Genomic DNA, 25,471 nt, shown 5'->3' on the forward strand with positions numbered 1-25,471 from the left:
ATAAGATAAAAGGACTTTTTTGAATTCAAATGTTGTGCTCTTTGTCTTTCTTTTAACTTTTTCCTTTAAATGGCAATGTTTTTGCACACACTTGCACATAGTTTAATAAATAAAACTAAAATAAAAACATCAATCATGCAGATGTTCCACCACCACGGATTCCATTGGTAACAGTTCCGCTATTGCTTATTATGATTTTGACAATCCGATCTACCAAGCCGAGGAGGAAGCTAATGAAGACTGTGACCTTCCCGATGAGTTGGCCAGATTGTTGAAACAGGAAGAAAAGAAAGCGATTCAGCCATATCAGGAGGCAATTAAGATGGTAAATGTTGGCACTAAAGAGCAAGTCCGAGAAGTCAAGATAGGGGCTGCGCTTGAGAATAGTGTGAAGCATAGGCTTATTGCTATGTTGAAAGAGTGCGGATATCTTTGCTTGGTTCTATGAGGATATGCCTGGTCTCGATACTGATATTGTGGTACAGCGTCTACCTCTCAAGGAAGATAGTCCTCCTGTCAAGCAGAAGCTTCGAAGGACTCGCCCAGATATGTCCGAGAAAACTAAGAAAGAGGTTGAGAAACAGTTTGATGCTGGCTTTCTGCAAGTTGTGAATTACCCACCATGGGTTGCTAATATTGTTGTGCCTAAGAAGGACGGAAAGGTCAGGATGTGTGTTGATTACAGAGATTTGAACAAGGCGAGTCCGAAGGATGATTTTCCTCTTCCCCATATCGATGTGCTGGTGGATAATACAGCTCCTTTCAAGGTGTTTTCCTTCATGGATGGCTTCTCTAGTTATAATCAGATCAAGATGGCACCAAAAGACATGGAGAAAACAACGTTTATCACACCGTAGGGAACATTCTGCTATAAAGTCATGCCTTTTGGGTTGAAAAATGTGGGGGCAACGTACCAGCGCGCCATGGTGACTCTTTTTCACGACATGATTCACAAAGAGATTGAAGTGTATGTTGACGACATGATTGCAAAGTCTCACACAAAAGAAGAGCACTTGGTTCACTTGCAGAAGTTGTTTGAAAGGCTTCGAGAGTTCAGACTGAGGTTGAATCCAAACAAATGCACTTTTGGAGTTCGATCTGGAAAGTTATTGGGCTTTGTTGTTAGAGGAAAAGGTATCGAGGTTGATCCTGCAAAAATAAAATCTATACAAGAGATGCCTGAGCCGAGAACGGAAAAAGAGGTTCGTGGTTTCTTAGGGAGGTTGAACTACATTGCTAGATTCATCTCTCATCTTATAGCCACTTGTGAACCAATATTCAAATTGCTAAGAAAAGATCAGACGGTCAGGTGGAATAATGATTGTCAAAAAGCATTCGAAAAAGTGAAAGAGTATCTGCAGGAACCTCCGATACTAATGCCTCTAGTTCCAAGAAGGCCTTTGATTATGTACCTCACGGCTCTTGAAAATTCAATGGGATGTGTGTTGGGTCAACATGACGAGTCTGGCCAAAAAGAGTATGCAGTATACTACCTTAGCAAAAAGTTTACCGACTATGAATCCCGATACTCACTGCTCGAGAAAACTTGTTGTGCTTTGGTGTGGGCTGAGGCAGTATATGTTGGTTCACACCACCTTATTGATTTCCAAGATGGATCCTATCAAATACGTCTTTGAGAAGCCCGCTCTTTCCGGAAGAGTAGCCAGGTGGCAAATGATTTTGACTGAATATGATATCCAGTATACTACCCAGAAAGCCATTAAAGGTAGTGTGTTGGCAGATTATCTTGCGCATTAGCCTGTCGAAGATTATGAACCGATGAAGTTTGAATTCCCCGATGAGGATGTTTTGTACATCAGAGATTGTAACATTCTCGGACCAGAGGAAGGACCCAAACCAGGATCGCGATGGACGTTTGTGATCGATGGGGCCTCTAATGCACTCGGGAATGGTGTGAGAGCTGTAATTACTTCTCCATCAGGATTTCATATTCTGTTTACAGCCAAAACCTGTTTTGATTGCACTAATAATATGGCTGAGTATGAAGCTTGCATCTATGGTATCGAAGCTGCGATCGATTTGCGGATCAAGTACTTAAAAGTTTATGGGGATTCCAATCTAGTCATTAGTCAGATCAATGGAGATTGGGAAACTCGCCATCAGAATCTGATTCCATACAAGGAGCATGTGATGAGACTCATTCCGTACTTTGATGAGATCACATTCGAGCATATTTCTAGAGAAGAGAACAATCTTGCTGATGCTCTCGCTACTTTGGCTTCCATGTTCAAAGTGAAATGGGTCAATGAAGCGCCTAACATCACCATCAACAGGTTGGATGAGCCAGCGTTTTGCTTTGAGCCTGATGTTGAACTAGATGGAAACCCATGGTATCATGATATCAAAAAGTTCCTCAAAACTCAAGAGCATCCTCCCGAAGCGTCGGTGACTGATAAGAAGTTTTTGAGAAGATTCGCAGCTAAGTTCTACCTTAACGGTGGGGTTTTGTACAAGAGACATCATAACAGTGTGTTACTCCGATGTGTTGTGAAGGAAGAGGCTTCAAAAATTATAGAGGAAATGCACGAAGGCGAGTTTGGAACCCATTCTAGTGGGCATACGATGGCTAAGAAGATCTTGAGGGCTGGTTACTATTGGTCCACTATGGAAACTGATTGTCATAACCATGTCAGAATTTGTCACAAGTGCCAGATCTATGCTGACAAAGTGCACGTGCCGCCTGTGCCTTTGAATGTCTTGACTTCTCTGTGGCCTTTTGCAATGTGGGGCATTGACGTGATTGGAGATATTAAGCCTACTGCTTCTAATGGACATCGCTTCATTTTGGTTGCCATCGATTACTTCACCAAATGGGTTGAAGCCGCATCTTATGCGAATGTCACCAAGCAAGTGATTACCCGCTTTATCAAGCACAACATAATCTGTCGTTATAGGATTCCTGAAAAGATCATTACGGATAATGGATCGAATCTTAATAACAAGATGATGAATGAGCTTTGTGAGTCCTTCAAGATTAAGCATCACAATTCTTCTCCGTACCGTCCAAAGATGAATGGCGCTGTCGAAGCGGCCAACAAGAATATTAAGAAGATTGTGCAGAAGATGGTAGTGACCTACCGAGATTGGCACGAGATGTTGCCTTTTGCCTTGCATGGCTATCGCACTTCAGTGCGTACATCGACTGGGGCAACTCCTTTCTCACTTTTTTATGGTATGGAAGCGGTACTACCAGTTGAAGTTGAGATTCCTTCCCTGAGGGTTATGAAAGACGTCGAGCTCGACGAGTCAGAATGGGTGCAGAATCGATTGGATCAGCTAAACCTCATTGATGAGAAGCGTTTGGCAGCTATTGGTCATGGTCAGGTGTACCAAAAGAAGATGAGGAAAGCCTTTGACAAGCGGGTGCGACCCCAAAGCTACAAACCAGGTGACCTGGTACTCAAAAGAATCATCCTTCCTCAGGGCGATCCTCGAGGCAAGTGGACTCCGACGTATGAAGGCCCCTTTGTTATGCAGAAAGTATTCTCTGGCGGTGCCATGATGCTTGCAACAATGGATGGCGAGAACTTTCCGCACCCTGTGAATGCAGATGTAGTCAAAAAATATTTCGCATAGACCTGATAAAAAAAAGAGAAGAAAAAAGAAAAAGAAAAAGAATCGGGCAAAAGAATGAAAAAGAAAAAAATATACCCGCTAAGTCAAAAAACCGAAAGGGAGGCTTAGGAAAAAAGGGACAAAAGCGAACGACTACATCTCGTATGCCACCTTGGCAATCACTCTTCATACATGTTTGAAATGTTTAGGGCTCCTGGCCGAGGGATAAGCAAGACTCTGTGATCTTGAGTTCGCATCTGGCAGCTCAAATCCCTAAAGCATTCACCAAATCCAATCGCTGTGTTTAGGGCTCCCGACCGAGGGATAAGCAAGACTCCGTGTTCTTGAGTTCGCATCATCAGGCAACTCAAATCCCTAAAGCATTCACAAATCCCAGTCGGGTCCACAAGCTCCGTTGTGTTACATCAACAGGTCGTCAAATTGGGCAGTGATCAATCCTAATAAGTACGGTCTTCCAAAGCAAGGGGATGAGAACGTCAAGGTTATAAAAGTGATAGCGAGATCGAAACCAATGGATATCCGTTTCACATTGCCATTTCTTTTGTACTCAACATTGTGCAGTTACCTCTTACTAGGAATTGCTTCCCAAGTGTATTCGCCCTTCGTCGGACATTTTTTTTCATATCAATTAATAAAATTCTTTTCATCTTAAAAGTTGTTTTCTTTTACTGTTTTGTTTGCATAAAACGTCCCGAGTTTGTGTTAAACTTTTCATATGAAAACTGCATTGCTTTTACAATACATGATTAGAAATGATAAAATCTTTGAATTTACTTCGAAGTTTTGTGTAACTAGGATGGCAGACACCATGCTATATCCTGGGGCATCCTTATCCGTTTATCTCGCAGGTACATCCTTTCGAGTATACCATGACAGCACGTTGGCAGATTTAGCCAAGTGAGAGATCCTCATTTCCCAGCTGAGTGCGTCCAGATGAGGCTTTATTTGTTCCAAGATTCTCATCTCCTCGGCAAAGTACATCTCAATGCAATCTCAGTGCTTCAGAAGTTTTATTCCCCGGTGGAGTACCTTCTCCCCAGTTGAGTCATGACTAAAGGATATCTAATTCCCCAGCAAGCTCTTAATGAGGTTCCTTGCCCTAGTTCCTCATTTTCCCCAGAAGAGCATTTCTCTCCCTATCAGATTGACCTGTTTCCCCAAGGGAGTCATCCTGTTCCCCAGTGGAGGCGTCTTTATAAAAGGTTCTTGTGCTGAGTTCCTTATCCCCAGCGGATTTCTTATCTCCTCAGCGGATCGCTGTGTAGAAGTATTCATATTCCCCACTGGGTCTCTCCTCAGCAGAGATTCACATGGATCCTCCGCAAGATCTATTCTCGTCACAGACTTCCCCGGCGGAAACACAAGCGAATTGGTTACTCCTCATGAGAGTTGATTCCATGACTTTCCCTTATCTCCACCTCCCCAGGGTGTCGAGAATTTGCTTCTCCTGTGAAGTTATTAGAGTATTCCCCAAGCAGGATTTATTCCCCAACTAGAGCTCGTATCTAGATTTGATTATCTCCAGCAGATTTCTAATCCGTTTTTGCCAGCTCATTGTTGTGCCTTTTGGTCACTCGTCTTGTCCCCCCCGCAAAGTTCCATGTGCTCTCTCTAGGACTACTTCAGAAATTTAGTGCTCCTCCGCTGTTTCCCTAAGCAGCGCCCGAATCATGCATCATTTGCATAGCATTCTCAAAAGTGTGTAGCGTCTTCCTTCTCCGGAACGTTATTCCATAAACATTCATACATGCATCATGCATAAATCATATCATATCTGTTCTTTCTGCAGGAAGGTCATCAAGATATTCTAACGCCTCCCAGAAAGCATCTCGCCTAATCATTACAGGCGCTTATCCTGATGTTCAAATCAGAAGAAGTTTGTTTCTCTATCTTGACATCGTCAGATCAGTTGAATGCATTCTTAATCCTGATGCCCTCAAATCGGTTGAAGATATTTGTTCCTATCCTGATTCTAGTTCAGTTGAAGGAATCGCCTCCGGATCTCTGTCGATCTTCCGAAGGAGCAAGCCTGCTGATGCTTCAGATCAGTTGGAAATATCTACGTCTTGACGATTTATTTTCATTCAGAAGAAGACTTGTCTACCCGTTTCTAACATTTCTTTTCTTGGCGCACACAGTTCGGAAGAGATCTCTGTTCCTATTCTTGATAAATCAGACCTTCAATTGAGGGAACTGCCTCCGGATCTCGTCGATCTTACGAAGGAGCAAGCCACTGATACCCAGATCAGATGGAGATATCTGCCTGATTGACTTTGTCATTCAGAAGAGGATTGTTCTACTTATTTTCTAGCATTGAGCCTAGATCAGTTTAAAGACTTCCTTTCCCGGTGTACACAGTTCGGAAGAGATATTGTTCCTGTCTTGATAAATCAGACTTTCAGTTGAAGGAACCGCCTCTGGATCTCGTCGATCTTACGAAGGAGCAAGCCGCTGATACCCAAATCAGTTGGAATATCTGCCTTATGATTTAATTGCATTAGATGGAGATCTCGCCTTGGTACCCAGACCAGAGATACTTACTACCCGTTGATGCCCATATCAACAGGAATATCTCCTTTCGATTCCCAGATCGACTTAGACATCTATACCCAATGCCTGTTCAGAAGACATCTGCTACGTCTGATACCCAGATCATTCGAAGATGTGCCTTCTCTTGATGCCTAGATCAATTGAAGTCTCTTCCCCTGCCTGTGGGGTTACCTGTTCCTTCTTATCGCAAGTTGGAGCTATTTAATTATCTAGGTCAACTTAAGTTTTTTCTCCCTGCTTGCGGGGTGGTACATTCCTTCTTTTTACAAGATGGGGTCTTCTGTGGATCAAGAGCGCAAATTTTCGAGTTCATTCTGGTATTCAATCTCCTTCCACCTCATCTGTTGCACCCCAAAATTTGCCCTCTTTATTCGAGCTATAAGTTAATAATGACGTTTATTTCGTCATTCAAAAATTGAAGAAAATCAATAAAGAGTTCTCGTGGTTTTAAGGAAGCGCGATGTGAAAATTGGTTTAAAACATTGGAAATACTAGAAAATTCACAAATCTTATTCTGAAGGTGATATGGGCGGAGTTCTTGCTTGGCCCCGACTATTTCGAAGATATCTACAACTTTCGTGTTCGACTCGGAAGCCAGTTCTTTGAGGAAGGTTGTCAGATTTACTAATTACTTGAGATTTCACAGCGAAAAATGGTGCTGAATGCAGGGTTTCGGGCCTTGGAAAATTCATATCTCATGATCCGCTCGCCGAATTCGCTCGAAAATTTAACTTGAGCTCCGTGTCATCATTACCGAGATTTCATATGTTCGGACCAAAGGCCAATTATGCACTGAAAATTCCTAGCATTTTGAGGAATGTCGTAGTCTTTCGGAAAAAAGTGAAGTTCGAGTATGTCGCGCCAAGTTTGAAAATTCATAACTTCTTCGATTTTTTTCGTATGAAGTCCATTTTGGAGGAATTCTCTTGGAAATTTTGTTAGCTTCGATTCTTCGTCACACATGCCTGTTCAGATTCTGAGCCAAAGATAGGGTTTTATCGAGTTCTTTGAGCGGTACTCACAAAATTCTGCACAGTCGCGCCAGATGAATCGGCGTTTCTTGTCATTCAAACGCGCATAATTTCTTCATTGCTTATCGGATTGAGATGATTCTCGCGGTGACGAGTCACGAATTTGGTCATCTTTATAGTGGCATTGGTTTCGTTCCGGAATTCAGAGTCGAACCGAGTTTCCTTAAAAACGAGCCAAAATAAGATGCACCGAGGGCAATCTGGACATTTCGCATTGACAATATATAAACTTTTTGCTCTTCACAAATGAAGGGAGAACTTCATAACTTCACGTCAACCAAAAGATCAAAAATACTTTCTCTCAATTCTCTCTCAATATTCTTGGATCAAAACCACAAAAACTCACAAAACTTCATCAATCTTCATCAATTCAAGATCAAATCTCAAGAACAAATGAAGATCAAAACAAGAGTGAAGAATCTCCTCTCTCATTGATCATCAAATTCGAATCTCTCTCTCTCCCAAGGCAAGGGCGCGCCACTCTCCATCTCTCATACCTTGGATTTCGTTTGTGTTCGTGTCGTGTTCGCGTTCGTGTTCATTCGATCTCATTCTCGTCGCTTGATCCGGTAAATTCACTACAAACCTCGCTAATTCATCGACGTACCACTGACGATGAAAGAGATGTACCTCCGTACCACTGACGATAACACATACCAACGTTCCACTGAAGGTATGAAGAGATGCCCTTTTGTACCTATGACGGTGAAGAGCAATCAATAATACTTTTTTCAATGATATGAGGATGCAAACACAAATGCATAATATCAATATTCATCGTCCAGCAACCAAAATTCAATCCATGACCAAATGGAAAGAAGCTTCCAAAACGACTGGACTAAGTGAGGGAGGAATTCACTAGTCTTCTGTTCGTAGACATCTGAACAGAATAACTGAAACATACTATCCACCTAGAAACAAATTCAGTGGGAATTTTCAAGGAAAGTGAGCTTTTTCTGATTAAGACACTCTAAATGAAAGAGCAATATGTTTGACAGTAAACTTCATAATAGCGAATGTGAATGTATGACTGTTTTTTATGCATGTTAATGATGCATATGCTGCCAAAACTTTAACACAAGAATTAACTCAAGAGCTGGAGTATGAAAATAACATAATCAAGCATGTCTCAAGCTAAACACCAGAGTAGAAACTGCTATAACAATCTTTTGATGGCTTCAGAATAAATGCTACCCAACACTAGGGAACAATAGAGCTGAGAGAACAAAATAACCGAGTTCTACATCATCTTCGAACCAGGCCAAAGGTGCATTGAGTGGAACACATTCTTCTTCTTTTGCATATGAATATATCAACATATCCATTCCTTGTAATGCACTTCATGAATCAAAGTAAAACTTCCTTTTATATATTTCAAAAAAGGATTTTGTTGAAATCAATTTTCTCTTTGTTTCAAAAATTACTATCAACGATAAATGGCACTTTGAGAGATATGAAAGAAATAAGATTGCCAATAAAAGGTAAAGGCTCAAACTTTTTAATAGAATGGTAGCCTGCAAAAGGCAAGACCCCATGGATTATTACAAAGTTTGGAAAGTGGTAATTTTGTGGAAAAGGTACATTGAAATGTAATGACCCCATCCTCTCTCTCAACTTGGAATTCCTAAGCAAAGGCTTCCGTTGAAATGTGTTGAACTTCTTTATGATAAACAGATGACTGCTGATGATCAAGTCTTGTCTGATGTATTTACTTGCCATGAATCCCTAACTTTTGCCTGGACCGCCCTTTCGGGTTTTCAGTCCACCGGGTATTTTATTCTGTTTATGTCTCTAATTTTTGCCTGGACCGCCCTTTCGGGTTTTCAATCCACCGAGACGCTCTTTTTTGCCTAAGCCGCCCTTTCGGGTTTTCAACTTAGCGAGCTGTTCTTTTATTATTTTAGGCAAAGTATTTCTTGACTACATCAGCATTCACGGGACGTGGGAGCTCTTCTCCATCCATAGTTGCAAGAATTAATGCACCGCCAGAGAAGGTTTTCTTAACAACATATGGTCCTTCAAAATTAGGAGTCCACTTGCCCCTTGAATCAGAGGTGAAAGACAAGATCCTTTTGAGCACGAGGTCGCCTTCTCTGAATACACGAGGTCGAACCTTCTTATCAAAAGCTTTCTTCATTCTTTTCTGGTACAACTGACCATGGCATAAAGCCGTTATTCTCTTTTCTTCTATCAAATTCAATTGATCAAACCTGCTCTGACACCACTCAGCCTCAGATAACTTGGTTTCCATTAAAACTCTCAACGATGGAATCTCAACCTCAATGGGGAGCACTGCTTCCATACCGTAAACCAAAGAAAAGGGGGTTGCTCCGGTTGAAGTACGAACAGATGTACGGTACCCATGCAAAGCAAATGGGAGCATCTCATGCCAGTCCTTGTACGTAACAACCATCTTTTGCACAATCTTCTTAATATTCTTATTTGCTGCTTCAACGACTCCATTCATCTTTGGCCTATAAGGCGAAGAGTTGTGATGTCCAATTTTGAAACTTTCACACAGTTCTCTCATCATGCTGTTGTTCAGATTCGAGCCATTATCAGTAATGATCTTGCTCGGTACACCATATCTGCAGATGATGTTGTTCTTGATAAATCTGACCACAACTTGCTTTGTCACATTAGCATATGAAGCAGCTTCTACCCACTTGGTAAAGTAATCGATTGCTACCAGGATGAATCGAAGTCCGTTTGAAGCCTTGGGTTCAATCATGCCAATCATATCAATACCCCACATAGAAAAAGGCCATGGAGAAGAAATAACATTGAGAAGTGTCGGAGGCACATGAATCTTGTCAGCATACACCTTACACTTGTGACACTTCTTTACAAACTTGTAGCAATCAGATTCCATTGTCAGCCAATAGTAACCTGCTCTAAGCATCTTTTTAGCCATCGAATGTCCATTGGCATGAGTACCAAAAGAACCTTCATGGATTTCATGCATCAACATGTGTGCTTCGTGTCTATCCACGCATCTGAGCAAAACCATGTCATAATTCCTTTTATACAAAACATCAGCATTGATGAAGAAACTACTAGCCAATCTCCTCAAAGTTTTCTTATCTTTATTTGATGCCCCAAGTGGGTATTCTTGAGTCTGAAGGAAGTGCTTAATATCGAAATACCAAGGCTTTTCATCTGTTGATTCCTCAACTGCAAATACATGAGCAGGTCTATCAAGACGCCTGATTGTAATCTGAGGTTCCTCATTATGGAAGTTCACTTTGTACATGGAGGACAATGTGGCTAATGCATCAGCCATCTGATTCTCATCTCGAGGGATGTGGTGGAATTCAACTTTGTTAAAGAATGTCAACAGCCTTCTGGCGTAATCTTTGTAAGGGATCAAGCCAGGATGACGAGTTTCCCATTCTCCTTTAACCTGATTAATCACAAGCGCATAATCTCCATAAACATCAAGAATCTTAATTCTCAGATTAATGGCCTCTTCAAGTCCCATGATGCAAGCTTCATACTCAGCAATATTATTTGTACAATCAAAACATATCCTTGCAGTGAAAGGTACATGTGACCCATGCGGAGTGACAATAATGGCGCCAATTCCATGGCCATGAACGTTAGAAGCTCCATCAAAAATTAAACCCCACTTGGATTCAGGATCTGGTCCTTCTTCTGGCAATGGTTCATCCCAATCTTGGGATCTCAAATACATTATATCTTCATCTGGGAAGTCCATTCTGATAGATTGACGATCATCAATTTGTTGGTGAGCGAGGTACTCTGCCAACACACTTCCTTTCACAGCTTTCTGACCTCGATATTCAATATCATATTCTGATAACAACATTTGCCAGCGAGCGATCCTTCCAGTTAATGCAGGTTTCTCAAATACATACTTAATTGGATCCATTTTGGAAATTAATAGGGTGGTGTGGTTCAACATATACTTTCTTAGTCGGCGAGCAGCCCACACCAAAGCACAGCAAGTTTTCTCAAGCAGCGAGTATCTTATTTCGCACTCGGTAAACTTTTTGCTAAGGTAGTATATTGCATACTCTTTTCGACCAGACTCGTCATGCTGAACCAACACACATCCCATTGAATTTTCAAGTACTGTGAGGTACATAATCAAAGGCCTTCCCTCAGCTGGAGGGAGCAAAATGGGAGGTTCAAGCAGATATTCTTTGATGTTGTCAAAAGCTTTCTGACAATCTTCATTCCACACACATCCCTGATTTTTCTTTAACAACTTGAATATTGGCTCACAGGTAGCAGTCATATTGGAAATGAACCTGGAGATATAATTCAAACGTCTGAGGAAACCTCTCACCTGTTTCTCAGTCTTTGGTGCTGGCATTTCCTGAATTGCTTTGACTTTATCAGGATCTACTTCAATTCCTCTCTGACTGACAATGAAACCCAATAATTTTCCAGAACGGTCACCAAAAGTACATTTGTTTGGATTTAAGCGGAGACGATACTTTCTCAAACGCTGAAACAACTTTAACAGATCCTCCATATGCCCCTCCTCTGACTGGGATTTGGCAATCATGTCATCCACATAAACTTCAATTTCTTTGTGCATCATATCATGGAAAAGAGTGGTCATGGCCCTTTGATACGTCGCGCCAGCATTCTTCAACCCAAAAGGCATTACTTTGTAACAGAATGTCCCCCATGGCGTAATAAAGGTTGTCTTTTCCATGTCTTCAGGTGCCATCTTAATCTGGTTGTATCCTGAAAAACCATCCATAAAGGAGAAAACCTCAAACTTGGCCGTACTATCCACCAACATATCAATGTGAGGTAGAGGAAAATCATCTTTCGGACTGGCTTTATTCAAATCTCTATAATCAACACACATACGAACTTTTCCGTCTTTCTTCGGAACAGGCACAATATTGGCAATCCATTGAGGATATACAGAAGTGACAAGGAAACCTGCGTCTATTTGCTTCAAGACCTCATTCTTAATCTTTTCCGCCATATCGGGATGACTCCTTCTTAGCTTTTGCTTGACAGGAGGACATTCTGGTTTCAATGGAAAACGATGCTCCGCAATATCTGTGTCCAACCCAGGCATGTCTTGGTAGGACCACGCAAAAATGTCAACATATTCTTTAAGAAGCTCTACCATCCTCTTCTTAACATCTTGACCAAGCAGTGCCCCAATCTTGACTTCCTTCTTATCCTCTTCAGAACCCAAGTTGATGACTTCTAACGGCTCTTTATATGGCTGAATGGTGTCTTCCTCGTGCTCAAGCAGTCGGGAAATCTCATCAGGAATACATTCATCACTCTCTTCTTCCGCCTCATACACAGGACACTCGGAGTTGGAAGAGGGTGCAGGGTCATTACTTTCAACGGTTTTATTGATTAATCTGTACAAGTGATTATTATTTCAGAAAAAAGGAAAGATATATGCAAACATGTAATCGTGCAGATTATGGAAAATGAAAACATTTTTTAAGGTTTTTTGTGTTACCACTTTCCAGAAAAAGCAAAAAGATAAAAAGCATGTATATGCAGAAACAAAATGACTTTTATTGATGATTTTAATGTTTAAAACAAACAGAAAAAAGCCCCAACAACTTCACTTTCATCTTGGGCAGAATGAAAGGATTTTGAAAGACATAAAAGCAAATTACTTTGAAGCATGAGTACACTCAGGAATGTCAATGGTGATCCAATTCTTAATCATCTTTCCATGGGTCACAAAGTTTGGCACTTCTGGCTCTGATTCATCTTCAACAATAGCGTTCACTTCTGGAGGAGTCGGATGTAGAAACCCAGCACTATGGAACATCTCCTGATAAGGACGAAAAGCAGATTCAGGCTTCATCACAGACTTGTCTGAGGCAGAAAATCCCAGACCAGCTCTATTCTTGTTCTCTTGCAGACTCACCACTTGTCCCCAGACTCCTGAATGTCCATTCTGAACCACCAGTTGAGCATCTTTGAAGGAGGCAATGGAAGCTTCATCCTTTTTGAATTCATCATTAGTAAGAGACCCGTGCTCCCGCACGGGTAATTGAATTATGATACTGTGTAAATAATTAAAAAAATGTAGTCATTTATTTTTCAAATAATAATTATGAAATGAAAAAATAATAACAAAATATTTATTAATGTGATAACACATGAATGAGTCTTAATGTTATAACACTTAGATAGTATCAAATACAAATGTATATATAATGTTATATATAAATGCAAAATTTAAAATGATATATTTTTTTTAAAATGAACAATAATCATATAAATTTAAGTATATTAAATAATCATACACAAATAAGAAAAAATATAATTGTGAAATGGAGAAAAAATTAATATTTAAAAATAAAATTTTTGTCTCTTAAATTAAAATAATGATTGACTAAACTAAAATAAATATTGTCTTGTTAGTGACCCGTGAGATAAATACATTTTTAGTGTTATTAAAATTAAAAAATACATTATACTATCATGCAATTTATATGGTATAAAATTATTTAAATACAAATAAATTTGAAATAAATGTCTTAATTATTAAATAATTATAAATTAAAAATTGACATATGAGACTATTTGTAAATAAATACTATTAAAAACTCGTAATATGGTGAAGGAAGAAGTATTGGTTGGTCATCCAATAATTAAGGGCTGTTTGGAGGAAAAATGTGATGATTCTTAAACAATGTAAGGTGCAAAAAAATTCAACGTTGAGTAGTAGAAAAGGTTACATGACATGTACGGTGGTGCCTGCAATAACCATTAGAGTAGTTAAATGTGTGGAATAATAATTTTTCTTAACTTTTACAATTCTTTTTTATTGAAGAAAAATAAATTGAATTAAATACAATATATATATATATATATATATATATATATATATATATATATATATATATATATATATATATATATATATATATATATATAAACCAACCAATTGTTTCTTTAGAAGTTACTATTAATGTAGTGATACATTTCATTTAAAAACATTTTGATAATCTTAATCAAATCTTAAATGATCAGATAGTGAAATTAAAAAAAAAAAATCTGAATAAGATATCCCCTCACATGAAAAATTAGTAACATTACAAAATTATTTTGAATTTCTTTGTCAATTCAATATTCAATATTAAAATTAAAATGTGTAAGAAAAGGTACAATGAAATTAATGAATTTAGAGGGTTCAACAATTTCAACCAATACAACTTAACGTTCCAAGCACATCAATAGCCAAAGGAGAACACATTTCAACTCCCTACAAACCAATAAAACTGCAGTTAATAATAGAACAATTAAGCATAGCTATTAAATTGTGGCATTTCAACTCCAAAAAACGGCATACAGAAACTGATATAATGACTATTCCACATATAATGACTATTCAGCAGAATTAATGTGGTGTAGATTTCAACTCCCTACTACTTCATCAGTGAAACAAATAAAAGAAACTATCATCACAAATCCTTCTTGTCTTGATCAATTTAATGAACAATTTCGGTTCAGCATCTGCAATTCAATCAAAACCATGCAACATCAGTCTAGTAAATTTAAGTAGCTTACGATAATTTCGGTTCACACAAAACCTACTGCATCAGCCACAAAAAAGATTTGTGTTTGCTATGGAATTTTTGCTTGCTATGGCAAAACAAAAAATACTATCTCTCTCTTTGGTCCCTGACTATCCCTGTTTTGAAATTATAAGGTTTAGAAATAAAATATTAAAAACTCAAAAGAGAAAAACTCAACATAAGATATATTGATATGTCAAAAAAAGTCTGTAAAAGTCTAGCCTAGTACTACTACTTATCTAATAAGTGCTAGTTCTGGTTTTTCGGGCCCAAATTAAATTGACTTTTTGCAATGGCATAGCTCTTTGTTAGACAAAAATTGTGAGAATAATTAGAATGCAAGTTATAAAGTATGATACAGTTAGCAAGCAACTGTGAAAATACCTTAAAAGAACTCACCATCCATAAAAAAACTCAAGGCTTATTAATCCATAGCGATCAACAAACTCTGAATACATTTTTCGGGTAGGGTTACCTGTCAGACTTATCCGAATAGCTTCAAGGAAATTATCAATAAAACCAAAATGAAATCTGCTAGAAATTGAACTAAGACAGGCAAGTGAATCATGGCTACTTTATTTGCATGAAAACTTGAATGATCCCACAAAATTATTTTGGAAACCACAGGTTAAAAAGTGACAAATATAGGAATAGATGAGAAAATAAAATTTGACAGACACTTACGACCAAATTATATTATAAGTTGTACTTGTACCACATCAAATCTTTATCTGCAGAATGCATCATTGTTATAATTGGGAGAACAAATTTTTCATATAACTAATGTAACAATTAAGATAACAGCTAAGTAAACAATGGTTACTAAATGACAATGTTAGCAATCAAGTTTCTCTATTGGCAGCTTCAATTTAAGAGATCTATATAAGCTACTAACCCTGCAATGTAATTGATATATGATGCTTGCATTCTAAAACATTTGTGGTTGATTCAATGAATTTGGATCTCCACACATCATACATAATGAGGCTCTGTTGACTTGAGGGTCTCCATGAGTGCTTGAAGTTGTTGTTGGGAATACAAATAGACAGTAACCTCCCCATCCCATAATAATCAACAACATAAAAATGATATTGAAATAATTTAGACATCGGTATATTCTATACAGTTTGATCATTATAATGCATTTCCTAGTCACCAGTTCAATATGAAAGTTTGTAGATTCTCACACCTTAAATCCCGTAGCTACTGAAGAAAACTTGTACGATGATCTTGAAGACTCCTCTGGTACTTAGATTATGTAGTAAACATCTGGTGTCCACATTACAGTTCATATATATAATTATATTGTAATTAACCTGCATCAACAGACTTTTGAAAGGAAAATGAAAAACACATGTAGGAGTTTACAATGCCTTATGAGACAAAGCTAGTAAGCAAACAGAGCACTTACTCAGAACAGGTACAATCTGCTTCCTTCCTTTCAATAGTAGGAAGGTCAATATTCTTTAGCCTATCTCCCTCACAATTGCATCTGCGGAAAATTTATGGGGGTAGAACACTTAGATCAAATCATTCAATAGTTAACATAGTGTAAGTTTTAATTGTTTTGAAACCAAAGTTCTACTTGACATGGACGAAGATGAACAAACCTGGTGGAAAGAGAGCCATTCCAACAAATTTACTTATTTGTGTCAGCGAAACTCACCCGATTCGAACAGTGTATCATCGAAAAGCATTCTGCAAAAATTAAAATAAAAAACTGTTTTAAAACCTAGAAAGCCCTAAAAATTGAAATTGAAACTGTGGTGATTCTACTCTTTTCCTTCTTCTTTTACTTTGCTCACATCAGTAAACAAATAAAAAACATAAAGTAACTATACCTTTATGGAATCGGTTGGAATGGTGTACGGCGGCTGGCGACTGAGTGTGCGACAGCGGGAGGGAGAAATTTCACGCAATTTGGGTGTGCACGGAGAGGATGGGAGATTTTTAGGGTTTGAGGAGAGAGAATAGGGAAGGATAGAAAGAGAGAGACAAGAGTGAGAAAGGGCCGTGTTCTTGAAAACGAAGAGTGAGAAAGAGTGACATAACGAAAGAAATAACACAAACTCTGTATCTCTGTAGCGGACATAAGAAAGGAATAACACAAACTCTGTAACTCTGTAGCGGACATAAGAAAGGTTTTCAAAGCAAGGATTTCAAGGCAATTCAAAAATCGATGACAAAATAAACCACGAAAGTATGGTATTTATAAAGAACGCAAGCATTTCAAAACCGAAAATCTCCCAAAAAATCGTTCATGCTTTTCATGATTTTGCAGGTATTAGTTTAACAAAACAACTCAAACGCATACCTTATGGTAGTTTCCTTACTGGCGCCTGAGAGAAAAATAAGGAGGGGGCCGAAACCTTGGAAAACCGAAACCTTGAAATGAGAGAAATGGAGGAGTTCAGTGAGGAGAGGGAAACGAAAATCTGCAAGTAAAAGTGAGGAAAATGAAATGAAGAGTGAGAAAGAAAGGGAAAGTAATATTGCTTTTGAGGGGAAAGTGAAAGCAAATACAAATTTAGGCTGTGGACGAATCAGGAAACAACACATGGGAAGTGAAAAAAGTTCAATTTGTTAATTACTGAAGTAACCTTTTGTAAGGGTAAAGTATTTTTGGCTCAAGGTTAAATTAGGGAGTTTGGTCAATTTTATAATATTGGGTAGATAGTAGATTAACGGACAGGGCTTGGAATGCAGTTCCAATGACTACTTCATCAGCCTCTATGGTACGGAACGAAGAGAGATGACTAATCAACAAAGCTTGTTCTCCATTCACAACGACCATCTTTCCATCTTTCACAAATTTCAACTTTTGGTGGAGAGTCGAAGTAACTGCCCCAACCTCATGGATCCATGGGCGTCCCAATAAGCAACTGTACGCAGGGAAAATATCCATCACTTGAAAAGTAATCTTGAAGAAAAATGGTCCAATACCACTGATTTCTTCGATCCATCAAAAGCCTTGACAATCACATTACTAAATCTCATTGGTGTGCCACCATAAGACAGCTTAGCAAGAGTGGATTTCGGCATGACATTTAGAGATGATCCAGTATCGATACACATTAGACATTGAGTCCTCTTTGCAACTGACAGAGATGTGCAAAGCCAAATTATGATTTCTTCCTTCCTCAGGCAAATCTTCATCACTGAAACTCAGATTGTTACATGCAGTGATATTACTCACAACCCCATTAAACTGATCCAGTGTCACATCGTGATCCATAAAAGCTTGATCCAGTATCTTCATTAAAGAATCCCTATGAGCAGGAGAACTTGTCAGCAGCTCCATTATAGAGATCTTGTACGGAGTACGATGTAACTGGTCCACGATCTTATAATCACTCATCTTGATAAGCTTCAAAATCTCATCCATCTCCTTTCCGGAAGATGATCCAGCATTCACTTTTGTCGCATCATTATTGTTCACACGCACTTGAGTAGGATTCCTCTGGACATCCACAACTGTTTGTGGTTGAGTAAAGACTCGTCCACTTCTAGTCACTCTACTAACATCTACTATATTCCCAACAGAAGACAGAGGCTTAATCTCGACTTCTTTTCCAGCTTCCAACATGGTGGCATTGTATCTGTAGGGTACAGCTTTATCAGAACTATAAGGTACAGATCCAGGCAAACATATCACAAGAGGTTCTACAGCAGCTTTGCCATAATAATCAATCTCTACACATTCCGGAATTTCAAAGCATGGTTCAATCACATTGACATCATATTCATCTCTATCCCTCAGAATCTCAATGAGCCTTTGATCTATCATCTCTTGTAAATCTCTTCTCACAATATAACACCCTCGAGGATTAACTGAACAAATCCTACAAGCAGCATGGTTATGCTCATAATGACTATACTCACACAGAGTGGCATGCATCTCTACCAATGATCCTCTGATGTGTTCCACACGATAAATCTTATATTTCCTAGGGCACCCATACACCATATTCACAGCAGACGCTTCATGAGTCGGCAGCGGATTGTTCTGCACATTTGGGCCAATATCACGGAAAGAAAGCATTCCAGAACAGACCAATCTCTGAACTTCATTCTTCAGGGAACAACAATTTTCCAAATCATGCCCAGGAGCATTCTGATGAAAAGCACAAGTGGCATCAGCTTTGTACCACCAAGGGAGTTTCTCTGGAACAGGAGGTGGTGACCTTGGTTGAACCAGTTTCTTATGAATTAGAGCAGGATACAGTTCAGTGTACGTCATGGGGATAGGATCAATATTAACTCGAGGATACGGATTCCGCCTTGCTGGTTGTTGATTAACAGGAGCTACAGGCACTGAATTCACAACAGGAGTTATTGACGCCACTTGTTGAGATTGATTTCTGAATCGACTATTCCTCCCATGAGAAACAGCATTTGCATCTGATTCCTTCTTCTTCTGAAATGAAGAACCATACTTCCTTGCCCCACCAGACGAATTGTCATTCCGAACCAGACGACCTTCTCGCACAGCTTCTTCCAACCTGACACCCATACCCACCAATTCGGTGAAGTCTACAGGAGCACTCGCAATCATCTTCTCATAGTAAAACGGACCAAGAGTCTTAAGGAAAATCTTAGTCATCTCTTTTTCTTCCATCGGAGGAATCACTTGGGCGGCAACCTCACGCCATCTCTGAGCATATTCCTTGAAGGATTCCTTTTCTTTCTGCATCATAGCTCGCAATTGATCTCTATCAGGAGCCATGTCCACATTATACTTGTATTGCTTCACAAACGCCTCAGCTAAGTCATTAAAAGTGCGAATATGGGTGCTATCAAGGCCCATATACCACTTAGAAGCAGCTCCAGTCAAATTGTCTTGGAAATAATGGATCAACAGACGTTGGTCATCCGTGTGAGTGGACATCTTTCTTACATACATCACCAGATGTGCCTGAGGACAGGAATTTCCTTTATACTTCTCAAATTCAGGTAACTTGAACTTAGCAGGCACTTTCACATTGGGAACAAGGCAAAGATCATGCACATTCTTTCCAAACAGTTCTTTCCCACGGAGAGCTTCCATTTCTTTCTGCAGTTCTTCAAACTGATCTTGGAAACCATCCATTCTGTCATGAATTTCACTTGGAGCAGCATCATAAATGGGCTCTGGGACAAAAGGACCAGTATGAACAATAGGAGATGTGTTGACCATAACAGGAGTCAACGGACGAGTCATCTCAGGAACAGACAAATAACCTTCAGGCATGCCCCAGGGATATCCATTAGGCATACGTTGCTGAGTAGCACCAACAGGAACAGCAGGAATGGTTGTAGCAACAATTTCAGAAATCACAGTGGTCTGACCATGTGCTTGGGCATTGGGAGGAGGAACCTGATTCTGATTCTGATTCTGAGCAGCCATCAATGTCTCAACCAGAGCAGTGAGACGATCCACACCAGATCTCAACGTAACAACCTCTTCACGTAGCTCACGATTCTCTTGTTCAAGACCTTCCATCTTCTTCTTGCAGTTAGCTCGAGTGTTATACCGGTGAGACAGCTTGATTCTGTATGAAGAACACTGAATAAGACCTCGGGAATACTCTCGGAAGCAAGACCAAAATGCATAATGATGCATGAAATGCAATGCAAATGATTTTTATTATTATTTTTTTTTTGTTTTCAAGGAACTTTAAGACATTAATTGTAAACATTAGCAAAAACATAAAACATAACAACATTCTTCATTAATAATAGAAAAGCTTACAAAAGGATTCAATAATCCAAAATTACAAAATAAAGCAAAAGCTAGAAAGTAGAAGGGAACACTTATGACGAAGATCCAACTCCTCTCTGCAACTTCCTACGGAGCTTCTCCAACTCATCTTCATAAAAGGCCTTCAAATGAGCATTCTCGACTATCAGCTTATCAGCAACTTCCTTCCATGCAACCGAATCTTCTTGTTGTCTCTTTCGCTTTTCTCCATGTTGTTGAAGCAACTCTTCTTGATGACGGATTTGATCATCCTTTTCCATCAACCAACCATCTTGGATATCAAGCATTTCATCCTTTTCTTTCAAACGTATCTTCAACTCTTTATTCTCCACTTCCAAAGCATAAAACTTCTTCTCCCAACCATCTCTTTCCGATCTCATCTTAGCCGCGAGCTCTAGATGCCCCTCACTACTTTCAATAGGAGTAGTGAAAGATAATGGTGGAGTAATGGGTAGAGAAGGCTCCTCAAGTAAATAAGGCATCTGAAAAGTATGAGCTCTAGCTTGAACCCAATCAGTGTAGTCTTTGAGAGCAACACATTGTTTCGTTCCCATATGTCTCTTCCTATCAACATGGTGCCAAGCACGCACAAACCGATTTCTCATATCCGAATTTCCATCTTGATTAAGATAGAAGATTCTTGACACAAGAATACTAGCGGGTCGCTCCTTCATGGGATAGCAAAATTGACGCCTTGCAAGAATGGGGTTGTAGGTAATTCCTCCTTGTATACCAAGAAGAGGTACATTAGGGAATTCTCCACAACGATCAATAATCTCACCAATGTCATAAGCAGGATTGTACCAATGGATATTCCCATTAGTAAGAGGCATGATCTTCTGAGACCATGAGAGACCATCAGGATTGTTCAAGAAACTCTTAGTCTGAGGTAAGTGCAAAATAAACCACTTATAGAGCAAAGGAGTGCAGCAGTTAATAAGTCCACCTTTCTTATCATTCCTATGGTGAATGGAATGATAAGTATCCCCAAGCAAAGTAGGTACAGGATTCCCAATCATGAAGATCCGAATAACATTAACATCGACAAAATTATCAATGTTGGGAAAGAGTATCAAACCATAGATGAGCAAGGCCAAAAATGTCTCAAAAGCAATCATACTTCCTTTACTAGCCAACATGGAAGCCTTTCCAATCAAGAACTTAGAAGTCAACCCCCAAATTCCTCCTTTTTTGGTCATGTTTGCTTTCACATCTGATATTTTCAACTGAAGAAGTTCTGCTATCTCATCAACCTGAGGCTCTTTCTCCAGACCACTAAAAGGTATATCATTCGTAACTGGCAAACCAATCCAATAAGAATACTCCTCCAAAGTGGGCATAAGTTGGTAATCCGGAAAGGTGAAACAATGATAAACTGGGTCATAAAACTGCACAAGAGTCTCAAGAATCCCTTTTTCCACTTTGGTCTTCAAGATAGAGATCAATTTCCCATAACGGTTTCTGAAGTTGTCAAGATTAGGAATCAAAGTTGCTAGCTCTTTCAATTCCTTTGCACTTGAATTCCTGAAAGTGTACTTCTTGATGCTTCTCTTTTGATCCATGGTACCTGTGATGTTTACAAAAAATGTCTCTAAGTTCCTTGAAAACCATTTGTGAATGTCATTTTTATGAATGCATGAATGCATGGTTTATGCATCAATCACAATCAAGAGCACACAAGATCACATCAAATCACACAAAATCACACAGTCCAGGTTCTTAGGTTCGACGTCACGAGCATGGAGCCATGGGTCTACCCATCCCACAAGGTGTGATCTAAGGAGTTTTGTACCTGCCAATCGGGTTCTACAAAGGTTCCCAGAGTTTTCAATCTTCTATCGGATATTACCGGCACGCACAATTGCTCATGGGCGCCAATAATATGCCTAAAAAGACCTCGTCTGAGCGTAGTATCGCATGACAACAAGCTCAAATTGGTACTTGATCTTGTTTCTGCACTACATCCTAAAAAGGCTTAGATGGGTTAAAAAGGTTCTAGGCCATTCAGCTTCTACGGACACTCACTATTGAAAGTAATAGCGTTATCACAATGGTTCGTAACAACCTCTACTACCTTCCATGAGGCCTCCACTGATTGGGGTTCCACCATATGACGCTCATGGTAAGGATTGCTCCTGACATGCGACTATTGGTCTTACCACCTCCTATCTCAAGTTACTCACCAAAGTTCGGGTTAGAACTTTATCTCATCACAGAGGAACCATCGAGCACCAAAAAGAAAAAAAGAAAATATACAAACAAAGCACACAACAATATATACAAATAAAACACACAGATAAACAAAAATAGGCTTAACACACTTAAAACCGGATCCCCAGTGAAGTCGCCATTTTTCTGTAGCGGGGAAAATCTGATATCGAAGCCATAGGATTGACTCGAATCAATATTTCGTTTGAAATCGCCACCGCGCTTTATTTTTTTAAAACAAGAAAGAGATCTCAGGTACGGGTGTTGATTATATGAGGGGAAGGTTTTAAGCACCCCTCATATCTGTGGTACTCCACAGGAACCTTTTTGAAAATCTGTGTCGTGTGTGCTAAAAAACGGTTTGTTTTATTTTTAAAATAAGCTCGGCAAAGCGTTAAGCTTTGGGCCTACATACCTCCTCGGTGCAATGGAGAATTCAGAGCTAATGTAGTTCCGCTTAAAGAGAAAAACGTTTTTAAAACGAATAAACACTTTATCGTCGTTGGAGAGAAATACTCAGCCATTGATCTTGAGCATGAGAACAAACGAGTTCTTTGCATCGCTAATGAAAGAAGGGCTCCCACTCGGATGAAATCAACGAGTATGCCACTAGCTCTCTCACGTGGAAAAGATCTCATTATATCAATCAATTTCAAAATCGTGGGGTATAACCACTCGTTTCGACAATTAACAGTGTCTAAACTTTTGAAGAAAAAGAGGAAAAGGCCACTAAGGGAAAAAGATATTTTAAAGAAAACGTTTTGAAAATGATTGCAAACATAAGAAGGTTTTTTTGAAAAAAGGGAGAAGATTTTGAAAATTTAAGAATGGGAGGAGATGAAGAGGCTATCCTATTGCGTAAAATAAAAGCTAAGGAAAGAAATGGTCTAACCGAAATAAGAAGCCAACACTTGACATTAAGAGTCAAGGTAGAGTTCCCATCCTTTGGAATAACAATACTAAACCAACATTATCACCTGGGGACCCAGATGAACTTATTATCTTAGCACCACTTTGCATTAAGCACATTAAAATTCTGACGAAAATCGGGTAGAGTAACGGCTGTTTTCGGGTAAAATCCTTATGTCGATGCCTTGGAATTGACCATCAAGGGCTTTCAAGGAAATACCTGCACATACAAACAGACAACAATCCAATGCCAGACAGACAGAATAACAGCAGAGTAACAACAGAATAAGGGTCCAGAGGCACTAAGTCCATAAGTCCGAATCTCCAAAATGCTAGGGATAGTAACCAATAGTCCAAAAGAGAGCCTTAAGTGTTTTTTAGATTTTTGTTGATTATTAGTGTTTTAGCATAAAAGTAAAGTATGGTCCAAGTGGACAAAAAGAAAATAGCGGAAACATAAACATGATGTCCAAATGGACAAAGAGAAAATAGCGGAATATAAACGTCCAAATGGACAAAAGAAAAATAGCGGAATGTAAATATGATGAAATGATAAAATAAAGCAATAAAGCGAAAAATAAAAGAGCAATATAATAAATTGCGGAAATTAAAGTCAATTGTTAGATGTTAAAGATAACCATCTTGAAACTTGTCAAGTATGTTATCAAAGTTAGTAATGAAGATCGATGGTGAGTGAGGGATGTTCTCGGATTTAAAGTCAATGGAAACTTATCAGAAGCTTGATAAAATCATAGCGACTACACGATAAATTTCCATAAGTCTTAAATCAACCGCATACAATTCTCTTCCATATTTGATCTTTTTTAATTCGGGACACGAAATATTGTGCTATGTTAAGCAGATCGCCAAGTGATTTATGTAAAAATCACCCTACAACGACGTCGGTCAAAACTTTATGTGCTAATGCATGCGAGAGAAGCGATATGTAGATCACTCTCCGAAAGCAATATCGCACTAAAAGAAAAATGGTGAGTGATCTAGTCTTTACCAAGAATCCATAAGAATTCTCAAGGTATTAAGACTTTCATCGATCAAAATAAAGAGAAGTAAAAGATGGAACCACATTGAAAGCTCCTTTCATCCATAATTTCAATCACTTAATATTGCGGATTCGGATTCTCATCCTATCGTCGCCCTAAGTCCATTGAAATTAATGAGAAATTAGGCCTCTAACTTGTGATTCAAAGAAAATATCAAAAGAATGGAGTAGAAGATGAGTTAGAACCAAAGATAAGTCACAAAAAGGCAAAAAACACATTTTGCTCAGCAAGCAATCGATTGCTCCAGGAGTGCAATCTATTGCTCCTTCTTCAATTTTCAAAATCTGCGCAGTTTTTCAACTGTGCAATCGATTGCAGCAAGAGAGCAATCGATTGCACTAGGCAATTTTTCAAAAAAACAGCAATCAAAAGGAGTAAAACTAGTTTAAACATAAAATCAAACACCTTGAGATCTTGGATCAATTTGTGCACGAAAATGTATCAAGTAAGCAAGCAAATCTCATCAATGTAGCACCAAAGGTGCATCAAGCATAAACAACAATGGATCACATCTTGAATTATGGAATGGATCTAGAATTTTACCAAATCTTTCACAAACTTTGAATCTTCTTCTAGAACACACAACGACAAGCCTTAATCTCTCACAATTGATGAAGAAAGTAGTGTTTATGTTGAGGTTTAGCTCTAAATTAGTGAGGTTCAAGATGTGACTCACTAATTTTTATGGAAGAAGAAGAGAGCTTTGAGTGAGGGGTTTGAAAGAGGTGAGGAGAGAAAGAGCAAGAGTTTTCTTGGCTATCAAAGCTTGAAAAATGATGAGGGGAATGCCTCAATTTATAGCACTTAGGCTTGGGAAATTTTGTGGCTTAG

At 38.9% G+C, this 25,471-nt stretch overlaps 1 long non-coding RNA gene across 1 annotated transcript; it reads right to left on the reverse strand.

The window, feature by feature from the left end:
• Positions 1-15,578: 15,578 nt before the first annotated feature.
• Positions 15,579-17,130, reverse strand: LOC131625981 (uncharacterized). The gene is made up of 4 exons (XR_009291008.1): positions 16,564-17,130; positions 16,333-16,420; positions 16,134-16,214; positions 15,579-16,051 (listed from the first exon to the last, which is right to left on the reverse strand). It is a non-coding gene; the product is annotated as an uncharacterized LOC131625981 (long non-coding RNA).
• Between the last annotated feature and the right edge of the window lie 8,341 nt (positions 17,131-25,471).

The sequence above is a fragment of the Vicia villosa genome, unplaced genomic scaffold, assembly GCF_029867415.1.
Source record: "Vicia villosa cultivar HV-30 ecotype Madison, WI unplaced genomic scaffold, Vvil1.0 ctg.000253F_1_1, whole genome shotgun sequence".
In the NCBI taxonomy this organism is placed as follows: domain Eukaryota; kingdom Viridiplantae; phylum Streptophyta; class Magnoliopsida; order Fabales; family Fabaceae; genus Vicia; species Vicia villosa.